We start from the raw sequence: 12,951 nt of genomic DNA, 5'->3' as shown, positions 1-12,951 counted from the left end.
GAAACCGCAATTAACTTGATACACTTGTTATTCTGTTTACAGAGACTCTTTCGGCATGCAAGGCCCACCCACACAAAGAGGCCTCTGCATCAGAAGAGAAGGTTATATGGTACCTCCAGCAAACACAGAAAACCAGAGTTCTCCACAGAGGTGCAGCCAAAATAGGGTTTCAAATAGAGTTGTTAACAGTTAACACACACAACCGTGCTTAGGATTGTGCTGTGAGTAACAATGAATAACAATGAATTCAAAGCACAATGCGTCTGTTGTCCAGCATACTGCATATAAAGAGTGTCCTTCACTGATAAACCTTCCTTTGTTAAAGGCCTCTGAATCCATTTGTTCTATTTTATTACACATGTACACTGGGAAGTAAGTCCCAGTGAGTTCATTGAGACTCAATTCATTCACTTCATTCCCAAGTATTTGTTAGTATTTTTTTTAACAAGAACACACAAGAATGCAGTTCAGCTGGCTTGGCATAGAGAGGTGTGGCCAAATATGCAAATGAGTCCCTGCTGGACTTTTTCCTACAAAAAAGCCCTGTGTGAAACAATGGTGATGTCAGGGAGTGTGGTCTAATATGCAAATGAGTTCCTGCTGGAATTTTTTCTACAAACAAAGCCCTGATTAGTACTAATAGGAGGCTTCTTTTTTTTTGCTCAAGGTGTCTGTGCACATGAGGTAGGCAGAATGCTGTAAACAGGAGACACCATTTAATCATAAAGCAAGAAAAACTGAAATGGTTCTCAGACTATTCACCTCAAAGGCTGTTTTAGATGTGATTTTGATTAATTATAAAGATGCTAGTACAGTAAACAGAAACTTTAACTATATTTAAAGGAAAAGTAAAATCCTATTTCCCATAATTCCTCATTGACTGAAGTTTAATCGAGGGTTGCCAATCCCCAATTTGGAGGCCCTCCCCCCACTTCAGGGTTATCAGAAAGTGAGAGAGGAGAGGCAAATGTCTGCTGGGCACTCTATTATACCTTATGGAGATCGATTCCCATAGGGTATAATGGATAACTGATCGGTGGGTATCTGGGGCTCCAGAGGGGCAGTTTTTTGAGGTAGAGACACCACAATTTCAGCATAGCATCCAGTGCCTCTCCTCAAAACAGATTGGACCAGGGGTTCCAATTCTATGGGCCCCCATAGAAGGTGCCTCTATCCTCCATTAATTCCTATGGAAGGAAAGCATTTAAAAAGGAGCATGGTCCCTTTAAATGTGATTGCCAATTTGCCAGAACTCGTTTTGGAGTTAAATCATACTTGTCATACCCTTGCTCCTGGCTCCATCTCCAATGTCTCCTGGCTCCACCCCCAAAGTCCCCAGATATTTCTTGAGTTGGACTTGGCAACTCTAGTTTAATCACAAGAAGACATGTGTTACCGGTGGGTAGAAGGGCAAACCCAGGAATGGAGGTATCTCCTGTTCAGGATGTGGTTGTGTCCCCCCCTAAAAGAGCAGATTCACAACAGGAGGCTGTATTAGACCTGGTCATTCTCTTGGATAAGGAGGTGGTCATGTCAGCTAGGAGTGCCTATCAGCAGCAGCAGCTGGCGAGTCAGTTATGATATTTCTGGGGGGGGGGGGGAGATCTTGTGGTGGATGTTCTGATGACATCTAGATTAGATTACTGCAATGTTTCAGGTGGATAGCCATGTTAATCTGAAGTAGCAGAACAAAATTTGAGTCCCATAGCACCTAAAAGACCTACAAAATTTTGAGGATATAAGTTTTCATAAGTCAAACTTTCTGTCAAACTTTGACTGTCAAACCTCACTTCATCAGATACTGTTATCCCATGAAGTGAGCTTTGACTCAAAAAAAGCTTGTGCCCTGGAAGTTTTTGTTGTTCTTTAAGGTGCTTCTGGTCTAGGGTTGCCAGGCCCAATTCAAGAAATATCTGGGGACTTTGGGGGTAGAGCCAGGAGACTTTGGAGGTACAGCCAGGAGCAAAGTTGTGACAAGCATAACTGAACTCCAAAGGGAGTGTTTTGAGGGGGTGAACAAGCATGTGGACAAAGGGGACCCAATAGATGTTGTTTTGTTTACCTTGATTTCCAGAAAGCTTTTGATAAAGTTCCTCATCAAAGGCTCCTTAGTAAGCTCAAGAGTCATGGAGTAAAAGGACAGGTCCTCTTGTGGATCAAAAATTGGCTAATTAATAGGAAGCAGAGAGTGAGTATAAATGGGCAGTCTTTGCAGTGGAAGACGGTAAGCAATGGGGTGCCGCAGGGCTCAGTACTGGGTCCCATGCTCTTTAACTTGTTTATTAATGATCTGGAGTTGGGAGTAAGCAGTGAAGTGGCCAAGTTTGCAGATGACACTACATTGTTCAGGGTGGTAAGAACTAGAGAGGATTGTGAGGAACTCCAAAGGGATCTGTTGAGGCTGGGTGAGTGGGCGTCAACGTGGCAGATGAGGTTCAGTGTGGCCAAGTGCAAAGTAATGCACATTGGGGCCAAGAATCCCAGCTACAAATACAAGTTGATGGGGTGTGAACTGGCAGAGACTGACCAAGAAGGGTCGTGGTAGATAACTCACTGAAAATGTCAAGACAGTGTGCAATTGCAATAAAAAAGGCCAACGCCATGCTGGGTATTATTAGGAAGGGAATTGAAAACAAATCAGCCAGTATCATAATGCCCTTGTATAAATCGATGGTGCGGTCTCATTTGGAATACTGTGTGCAATTCTGGTCACCGCACCTCAAAAAGGATATTATAGCATTGGAAAAAGTGCAGAAAAGGGCAACTAGAATGATTAAAGGTTTGGAACACTTTCCCTATGAAGAAAGGGTAAAACGCTTGGGGCTCTTTAGCTTGGAGAAACATCGACTGCGGGGTGACATGATAGAGGTTTACAAGATTATGCATGGGATGGAGAAAGCAGAGAAAGAAGTTCTTTTCTCCCTTTCTCACAATACAAGAACTCGTGGGCATTCAATGAAATTGCTGAGCAATCAGGTTAGAATGGATAAAAGGAAGTACTTCTTCACCCAAAGGGTAATTAACATATGGAATTCACTGCCACAGGAGGTGGTGGCAGCTACAAGCATAGCCAGCTTCAAGAAGGGATTGGATAAGAAAATGGAGCAGAGGTCCATCAGTGGCTATTAGCCACTCTGTGTGTGTGTGTGTGTATTTTGGCCACTGTGTGATACAGAGTGTTGGTCTGGATGAGCCATTGGCCTGATCCAACATGGCTTCTCTTATGAGTTCTGGCCATCAAAATTAAGAGACTGCACACCTTTTAAATGATTTCTTTCCTTGGGGGCTCACAGAATTGGACCCCCCCTGGTCCAATCTTTTTTAAACTTGGAGAGTGTTTTGAGGAGATGCACTGGATGCCCTGCTGAAAATTTGGTGCTTCTACCTCAAAAAACATCCCCCTCCCAGAGCCCCAGGTACCCGTGGATCAATTCTCCATGATACCCTATGGATACCTCCCAGCTTGCTTCTTCTGGGCTCAGTTCAAAATGCCTAATTCAACCTTTCAAGCCCTATATGGCTGGGGACCATAAGGGCCTTAAGGACTGCAAACTCCCAAATGAAATTTCCCCAGCTTCTATGGTCATTTTGGGGGACCCTGCTTCAGGTGTTCCTGCCATCTGAGGCAAGACAGTAGCAACCCAAAAAAGGGTCATGGCCAATGCTCCCTCTAGGCTGTGGAGTCTGGTGAGCAAAAATTCTACTTTGTGAGTTACTGGCATTAAAGTTGTGAGCTGCTGAATAAATTAGTTTGCTCTGGGGCCATTTTCCCTGAGCTGAGACAAATATGTCTTAGCTAAAAAAGTGTGAGCTGGCGCATGCTAACTCAGTTTAGAGGAAACACTGGTCATGGCACCAAAAGTGGAATTCTGCCCCCCCCCCCAGGAGATTAGTGTGCCACCTATCATTATCTTCCACCAAAAGGTGAAGACCTTTTTTTTTGTTAGGTTTGGTACTCCTTGACTGACCTCCTTCCTGTTTATGTTTATGAAAAATTGCATATGTGATCAATAGAATGAGACGTCTTATAAGCAATGTAGCAGGACTAGGATTACAGAAATCTGAAACAAGCACAGTCTACTGGACATGATACAGCCTGTAGATACAATGCATAACAATGGCTTTACATCAGCAGAACAAAATGCAGTGACAACAGCACAATACATTCAGCAAACAAATACTACTTCCTATCACAGTCTACAGTCCTTTTCCATTTATAAATACCTTTCTGAACCATTTAGTTATAGTATAGTGTAGCCCTATCACCTTCACAGAAAAGCCCTCCTGAAGAATTCTGTTTTACATAGTTTGTGAAATGACAGACGCATGAGAGCCTTCCTGACCTCCTCAGGCTAGGAACCAGCTGTCTTCTTAAGCAAATTTAAAATTTCTCCTATTTCAGTAACATCCCTTCACACACACAAATGCACCTGGAAGCACTGCTATTCAGACCTGTTTCTTCAATAATCCTTTCTAGTACCTGCCCTACACTCCCTCTATTTAAAACAGCACCTCCAAAGCAATCATTTTTGCAGGATCAGCTACTGAAAATTGTGCAAGGAGCAAGTACATCTCATATTAAATTCCACAATCCATCACTCTTTAACATGCTGCTTCTGAGCTGTTTTATGTGAATATACCTGATTAACAACGCTTCTCACAATTATCATTTCAGTCGTGTATTTGTTCATCTAGAGATCTTGTAAAAAACAAACAAACACCCAGATAGTTACTTAAAATCCCAGAGTTCAGTTATTTCATACCTCTATCTCAGCATATGTCTATCCCTGTGTGTTTATTTTTATTCCAGCAAAGAGAAGCAGGTATTTCTTAGAAACTTAGCATTTCTTAAGAAAATATTACATTCCAGGAGGATGAAGCATGTACTCAAAGATCAGTGAAATTATTTACTGGTGTAGATACACTTTCTGCGCATGTTTACTCATAAATATACCCTGCTACATTCAGTGGGACTGAAAACCTACACACTGAAACCCATAAGACTTGTGGTGTCCTAGTAAATAAGCCTAGGATTTGACTGCATAACACAGTGGAATCACAGCTCTCATTTTCTAAGATGATACATGACCCAGTATATCCTGTTTAGTCTTCAAGCCATCTTCAGTCCTGGCTTGTGATTCTCCAGCAAAACAGTACATTTACAGGCCATTACAGTCCCATTGACGCCAAGAATCCTTACAGGCTTCATTCAGAATTATTTATCTTATTTATTATTTATTACTTTCAATTTCTATCCCGCCCTCTCCGCAAGCAGACTCAGGGCGGCTTACAACATCATAAAATACAATCAATCCAATAAAACATATAAAACCATAATTTACATATATCAACTTTAAAACCCTTCTATGGCGCTATTTCAGTACAGTATAGGCAGTATCGAATTCTCGACTGTGATTGCCAGCATTCTGTAAGAAGTCCGGTGGCAGCCCTTTTTCAAACCGCAAAAGCCTGTTTGAACAATTCGGTCTTACAGGCCCTGCGGAACGCCGACAAATCCCGCAGGGCCCTTATGGCTTCTGGAAGGGTGTTCCAAAGTTCTGGTGCTGCCACCGAAAAAGCCCTGGATCTTGTCTCACACACAGCCTGGCTTCTTTTGGGCCAGGGGCAGACAGCAGATTTTTAGTCCCTGATCGCAGTGCTCTCTGGGGGATATATGGGGAAAGGCGGTCCCGTAGATAGGCAGGTCCCTGACCATAAAGGGCTTTGAAGGTTAATACCAACACCTTGAAGTGAACTCGGAACACAACAGGCAACCAGTGCAGCTCCCTCAGCACTGGCTGAATGTGCTCCCGTCGCGGCAGCCCCATTAACAGTCTTGCCGCAGCTTTCTGCACTAGTTGTAATCTCCGGGTTAGCGTCAAAGGTAGCCCCATGTAGAGAACATTACAGTGATCTATTCTTGAGGTGACCGTAGCATGGATTACCGTCGCCAAGTCGTTGCGCTCCAGGTAAGGGGCCAGCTGCCGCGCCTGTCGAAGATGAAAAAAGGCAGATCTAACTGTGGCTGCCACCTGGGCCTCCATTATAAGGGAGGACTCAAGAAGCACGCCTAAGCTCTTGGCCTTAGGGACCGGTATCAGTGGTACCCCGTCAAGGGCCGGCAGCTGGATCTCTCCCCCCGGACAGCCTCGACCCAGGTAGAGAACCTCCGTCTTCGTCGGATTCAATTTCAGCCGACTCAGTCTGAGCCAAGAAGCCACGGCTTGTAGCGCTAGGTCTAGATTTTCCAGGGTACAGTCAGACTGGCCACCCATCAATAGATAGAGCTGGGTGTCATCCGCATATTGATGGCAACCCAGTCCATACCTCCTGACAATCTGGGCAAGGGGGCACATATAGATATTAAATAGCATTGGGGATAGGACCGCTCCCTGCGGCACCCCACAACTAAGAGAGTGCCTCTGGGATGCTTCCTCCCCTATCACCACCCTTTGTCCCCGATCTTGGAGAAAGGAGGTCAGCCACTGTAAGGCAGATCCCTGAATCCCCACATCGGCAAAGCGGCTAGTCAGTAGCTGATGGTCAATTACATAAAGCTGGGATTCAATAAACAAGAAGGGGGTCTCATTCACTTAACTCTGTTAACTCTGCATTTTAGAAACAGACAGATAAAACACAAGCAAAACACTTTTAGCATCCCTTTGACTATGATACCCACAGGGTTAATAAAAAAGCCATAATCTTTGTTTCCATATCAGCACTCAGATTTTGCATGTATGTATAACAATAAACATACTTTTGAGCATGTACCTTTCTGTTACTACTGAGTAGCCACATCAGTGCCCAGAAGTATGGTTTCACATAAAAGGTTTTCAGAAAAGAGGATGTAAGGGGGGTGGGGATAGCAATCTTTCAGCCACTTGATGACATCAGTTGAGGCAGTCCCATCTAGCCAATCATGAAGGTCTCTCCACAACCCCAATGGAAGGTGCCAATGAGACAGGCAACACACAGTGGCTGCAATCACACACATGTAATAATGCACTTTCAATCCACCTTCAATGCACTTTCTAACTGGAATATACTGTGTGAACTGGCAAAATCCAGTTGGAAAGTGGATTGAAAGTGTGTGTGTGTGATTGCAGTCAGTGACTGGCCATGCTCACTTAGGTGTGGTATTCATACATGCACAACAACCATGTGGAATAGCACTACAGAGAAACAGTTCCCAAGTAGCTGGGTGGATGTGTGAAAGGGCCTAAACCTGATGCCTCCTGATGAATGTGAACAATTAGAAAAACCTGAGCAATGGTCACTTCCTGTGGCACTGGAGCCTCTTTGTCAGCCTCCCATCTGAGAAGTTATCAGAGCTGTTGAACTCGTGACATGTGAACAGAACACAGCATAATACTCATTAATGTAGAACTATTACTACACCAAACAAGAACAAACTGAAAAGACCGCAACATGGCTGTTAGTATCTATCTATAAGTGAGGTGGATGTAGATCAACTTTCATCCCTCTGCATTTAGATCAAGAGGGGTAGACATGTTTGTCTGTCTGTAGCAGTAGAAAAGAGCAAGAGTCCAGTAGAGCCTTAAAGGATAACAAAATTTGTGGTAGAGTATGAGCTTTCATGAGTCACTGCTCACTTCTTCAGATACAACTAGAAGGTGGGTCCATCTGCCCTGTATATTGGAAAGTGGAGTGATTTCAGATGTCAGATGACACTAGCAGGCAAATGACAATAGAAGGTGTGATTGGATTAGGTGTGATATGCAGAGAGGTAGTATAATATCATCATTCCTCCCTCTACCTTGAAGAGGAACTGTGAGTCTTTGATGGGAAGGATATCTGGTCTGCTGGGTCCTTTGGACTCTGTGGCCTCCACAAAATACCTTTTCATAGCGTTTTTTCATGCAGTTCTCCATATTATTTCCTACTCTTTACCAGAAGGATACCAGCTTCACAAAAATATTGCCATGTTAACCAGATAGACAAACAGTGCTGCCCTAAACAGGGTTATGTCCTCCAAATCCCACTGACTTCAATGCATTTAGAAGAATGTAACCCTGTTTAGCACTGTAAAACATTTTTGTTGGTTTATTTAAAATGTTTATATCTTGCCTTACTGCTTTAGACACAAGGTGGCTAACAAAGCAACAACAAGTTGCAAACACATGCAAGCAGTATAACAGTTCATCAACAAGATAGAAGCAACATGCAAGACAAAACACATACAAAGTTTAATTTTAAAAGAGAATGAAAAAAACCCAGCCAGATCTGCCAAAACTATTTATCTTCCACCAAATGCTCTCTGAAATAAAACTGTTTTATATAAATTCTCCACAAAATATCCTGAACACTGATCATCCCTCAGCTCTCCCACTCCAAGCATCACCTCCTCAGAAAAATATAAATATAAGCAGTACAAAGGAAGGAGAAAAGGGAAAGGGGAGCTATCCAGCCTCAATGCATTTCTTTGAAGACCTATGCTTTTCTACCAACCACATTTGCTATGTTTTAAGTAAAATCATAAAGTGATCTACCAGAATGAAAAGCCTTGTAGAGCAGTCCTGAGCAGAATTATATCCTTCTAAGTCCATTGAAGTCCACTGTAACTCTGCTTAAGACTCCAGTGTAAATCAACCTGGCTTGCATTGTATGAGAAAGCTCTCTGAAATTGATCCAGTCAAAAGCACCACACCTGGTAGATCAGTTCAATGTACAACACTTCCTGTTTTGCCAGCCCCAATTACAATAACACTGTAAACTGTGCTCATGTGTCTGGGAGGGCTCCCTTATCTACCTACCTGCCTGAAGTCTTGAACACTGGCTAGGATCAGTTTGCCTCTCATTAACTTCCTCCTGATATAGCACAACCATTGTGATAATGTATATTTTGGGCATGTGAACAACTTTTGACATGTACCTCACATAAAAAGCCCAGGTCTCAGTTGGGCTACAGAACAAATTCCTATAACTATAACCTGCCCGGCATGCTGTGCTGAATTCTTTATCTAGATTTTAGATTGTAAGCTCCTTGGGACAGGAATCTGAATTTCTACATTCTGCACAGTTCCATGCAGTTGAAGGCAAAACAACAATAATATAAGGAACAGCATAGAGTATGTGCTGAAAATATTGTCAGTCAAAAACAGAAATTAGCAAGACTCTTTAGCTTTCCCCTCCATGTGTAAATTCAGACCCAAAGAGACAATTCTTACTGTTTTCCATTCAGTTCCAGCAATTTCTTGATGGAGTCCTCCCACTTCATTATTGCAATATTGTACTGTTCCACAGTGACGTTCCCCACCCAAACAGTTCAACTAGCATCCAAGTTACAAGCAATTAATTTAACAGCAGCTGAATGAGATTGCCTTTTCTCCTGAAAATTTATCAAGCTAAGAACAGGGCAGGGACACTCTTCCCTCTAGGCAACAATATGTTTCAAACTGTGCCAAAGAAAGCTGAGCTACACAACCCACACCCCCTTCTTTATCCCATACTTCAGCAAACAGACAGACAGAAAAAGACTTACCCAAAAATATATGCTGTCAACAACGAGCAGACTTCCGAAACAAAAGACAAACTACTGGATAAGCTTGTCCATGCATGAAAAAGTCAGAGGCTGCTGGCTCACACATCACACAAGAGTATACCACTTGCAATTTCAAGTTGACTCCTGCTGCCTGTTCTCCTCACCACAAGTCCAGCCCCCCCCCGCCCCCGCCAGAAGTGGCCAACGTCATAGCCAAACATTCTTCCCAGCTAATCAGAGAATAGAAGGGGAGGAACACCCGTCGCTTCACATTTCTTTCCTGCTAACAACTGGGTTCGTGTGTGCATGTTCCCACATGTGCGGTGCATGTCACGTTTCCCTGTTCTCATGCAATTTATTCCTCATAGTCCTCACAAGTGCTGACATAATCCAGAGCAATGGTAAATCAACACACATAAACTCCCAAAGTTAGGACAAGGCCTAGACGACAGCAATTTGCAAGACAGCCTCACTTCTTTCTTCTGCCTGGCACAGAAGTGCACACAAAAACTCGTGGATTTGTGCCAAGGAAGGCCCAGGAGATTTTTCACTTTCCAGCTGGCACAATAAGCAAATCACACACGGTTTACAAACCCCAGCTATTCTTTCTCTCTCTCTCTCCCCCCCCCCCCCCCACCATCTCCAGCCTTAGAATCTCAAGCATCATGTTACAGACCCTTTCATGATCAAAGCACAAAGCAAAGACTCCATTCATAGCACTCAATGAACTGCCCCCTGAGCAGCTGCTGTCAGCTTGGAATCTGCCACTGGCTGCTGCATAACCCAAATCACAAGCTCTGAAGAACAGCGCTGTGACACTTGACAATCTTGCAAATATTTGTCAACGAATGCTGGTCCCATAAAAAGTACCCTCTTATGTAATGTCTTTCTCACTAGCTTCGGAAACTGAAAAAGGAAAGAAGAGGAACGCTTCTGAAAATCCAGGGGGAAGAAATACCACAAAAACAAGAATGTTGCTTGAAAGTTTCGTTAAACCTTACCACCAGTTCTATACTGAGAAGAGCAAAGTTCTTCCAAAGGAAAAGTAGCAATAAAGCTACTCCCAAATATGTTCTCCATTCACAAGAACCTTGGCTTAGTGTTTCTTTCCAACAGGACCAAATCTACATGTTTTTGAGGGGGGTCAAATTAAGAAATGATGCCCCCTTGTGGGCTATTCTACCTTAGGAGCCCATAGAATAGAAAGGACTTCATACCCAATTTGGCATACACACACACCCCGGTGGCGCCTGGGGCAAGCGCTCCTCCGCCCCTCCCTAGATCCGGCCCTGCTTTCCAATATTGAGGAGACAATTCCACTGAATTAATTATAAATGGGGGGGGGGGATTCTAGTTCCATTTCATTGATGGGAAAGCAGAGGCTCAAAGCCACCATAGACTCAGTAAACAGAGTGATGCTGACTGAATTCAATAACAGCCAACAGAGCACAGCCCACAACAGAACTCAGAATAAATCATCCAACCACTCTAAATAGTTTAAGCAGGAATATATAAGGCTATCATTGCAGTCCTAAGAATATTTCCCCACTCAGTAGGAGTCTGAGGAGTCCTCTGGAAACTTCTCTGTAAATTCCTCTCTAGTGTGTGTGTGAGAGAGAGAGAGTGAGAGAGAAGTCTATTAATACTTCTAGCCAAGGTTTTTAATATATCTGATTGCAATGGAGCCAGTTATTCCCATATGGGTATCAAATGGAAAGAAAATGTTCTGAAGAAGGAAAGGAAGGTTGCCAGGGCATGCTGGGCACTGCATGTACTAGAAAGAAGCTTCAGAGGAAGTTTGGGCTGGAGTCGAAAAGCAGGAAAGAAGTTACCACTAGCTTACCAGTCACTGCCAGCTTCCAGGCCTGGAAACCATGCTATTAAAACAGTTCCTCAGCATACCAGACATTCATGCTAATAGATTCAGGTGGGTCTCAGTGTTGGTCTGAAGCAACAGAACAAAGTTTGAGTCCTGTGGCATCTTTAAGACTCACAAAGTTTAATTCCAGGTATAAGCTTTTATGTGAATTAAACTTTGTTCCTTTCGTGCTATGACCCACCACCACAGTTAGACCCTTACTCACATTACAGCCAGAACCCCTGACAGCCCCCCCCCAACAATCTAATCTTCCTTCTCAGCTCCCCCAGAAACCCCCACATTGGGGCTCTGCAGTTCTGCAGGGCCTGTAAGACAGATATATTTCCCCAGGTATCTGGTTGAGGACAGTGATGATTCCATCTGTCTGGCACTCCCAACCTCTGCCTCCACCTCCACCCTCCATGAAGCAGTGGCACAACTGGAAGTTCTGACCATCATCTATTTAGGCTAATTGCTGCATTTTTATTGTATTCTTATTGTTTAATTATGTATTTATATTTTACTGTTGTTGTACATCACCCTCAGCCCTGTCTTTACAAGGCAGGGTGCTTTAAAAATCCAATTAAATAAAGAAAAAACCCCAGAAATCCCAGTCTTCCAATACCTGCCTTTTCTAACTTGCCAGAGTCATTCTAGGCGCCTAACAGACACTCTGTGCATCTGATTAAGTGAGCTCTTCCTCTAGAAAGCTTACGTTGGAATCAATTTTGTCAGTTTTTGAAGTGCTACTGGACTCCTATTTAATCCTGCCTCTTCAGTTACTGCCTCAGCATTTGGCTCAGCTCAACAGCCCTAGAAGCCCAGCATCACTTCGGCTCCCAGCCCCTTAATGAACGCCATCCGTCTTCCACAAGCCTCCGATAACCCAAACTCCGGTCTTCACCGGGAGATTGGCAACCCTACCGAGGACCCTTCGCCCATCCTCCACTTAAGCACAGTCTCCTTTATACCCCTCCCATTACCTCGCAGCCGTTTCCTTCTGCGCTGTATCCCAAAGTCTCTACTACACACGATTCCCACCCACCTACCCACCACCTAGTCCTGTTACCTCCCCCATCTCTTTATTCCACACAAATATCCCTCCCTCCGTTTCCCTCCCCCTCTCGGGCGCTTGTTTTAGTCTCCCACATATCCCCATATTTGCCCCGCGCGACCCCTGGCTGAACTCGGTCCTCTAAAGCCTCTTTCTTCACTCACCGCCTCCCACACACCCACACCCACTCTTCCCTCGCAAGTCTGCAGCCAACCAACTGGCCCCTCACTCACCCTCCCCAAGACTAGACTAGCGCTAGGACGTCCTGCCTCCAGTCGCCGGCTCCCATCGCCCGGACCCCACTTGACTGCAGACCGAGCTCTCCACTCCAGCCCCAGAGTCAGGCTCCGCCCGGCCACCCCCTAATGCCCCCCCTTCCAGGCTGCAGGCCCGCCGGCCGGCCGGCCAATCTCGCGGACCAAGGGACAAGCGGAAAGGGGCCAGGCTCGGGGGAGTCTCGACGGACGGAGTCCGGCTCCAGAGGATCTAACCGGCGAGAGGGAGAGGAAGGGCAGCTTTAAGCTCAGGAGCAGTAGC

The 12,951-nt window shown here is 44.5% G+C and overlaps 1 protein-coding gene across 1 annotated transcript in view; it reads right to left on the bottom strand.

The window, feature by feature from the left end:
* LZTS2 (leucine zipper tumor suppressor 2) overlaps positions 1 to 9,643 on the bottom strand; it is a 98,509-nt gene extending 88,866 nt beyond the window's left edge. Inside the window, exon 1 of the mRNA XM_060241787.1 lies at positions 9,503 to 9,643. The gene's annotated coding sequence lies outside the window, so the exon portion shown is untranslated. The remainder of the gene's footprint in view (positions 1 to 9,502) is intronic.
* Positions 9,644 to 12,951: the final 3,308 nt, after the last annotated feature.

The sequence above is a fragment of the Heteronotia binoei genome, chromosome 6 (genome assembly GCF_032191835.1).
Source record: "Heteronotia binoei isolate CCM8104 ecotype False Entrance Well chromosome 6, APGP_CSIRO_Hbin_v1, whole genome shotgun sequence".
Classification (NCBI taxonomy): Eukaryota; Metazoa; Chordata; class Lepidosauria; order Squamata; family Gekkonidae; genus Heteronotia; species Heteronotia binoei.
This window is presented reverse-complemented; position numbering and strand designations above follow the sequence as displayed.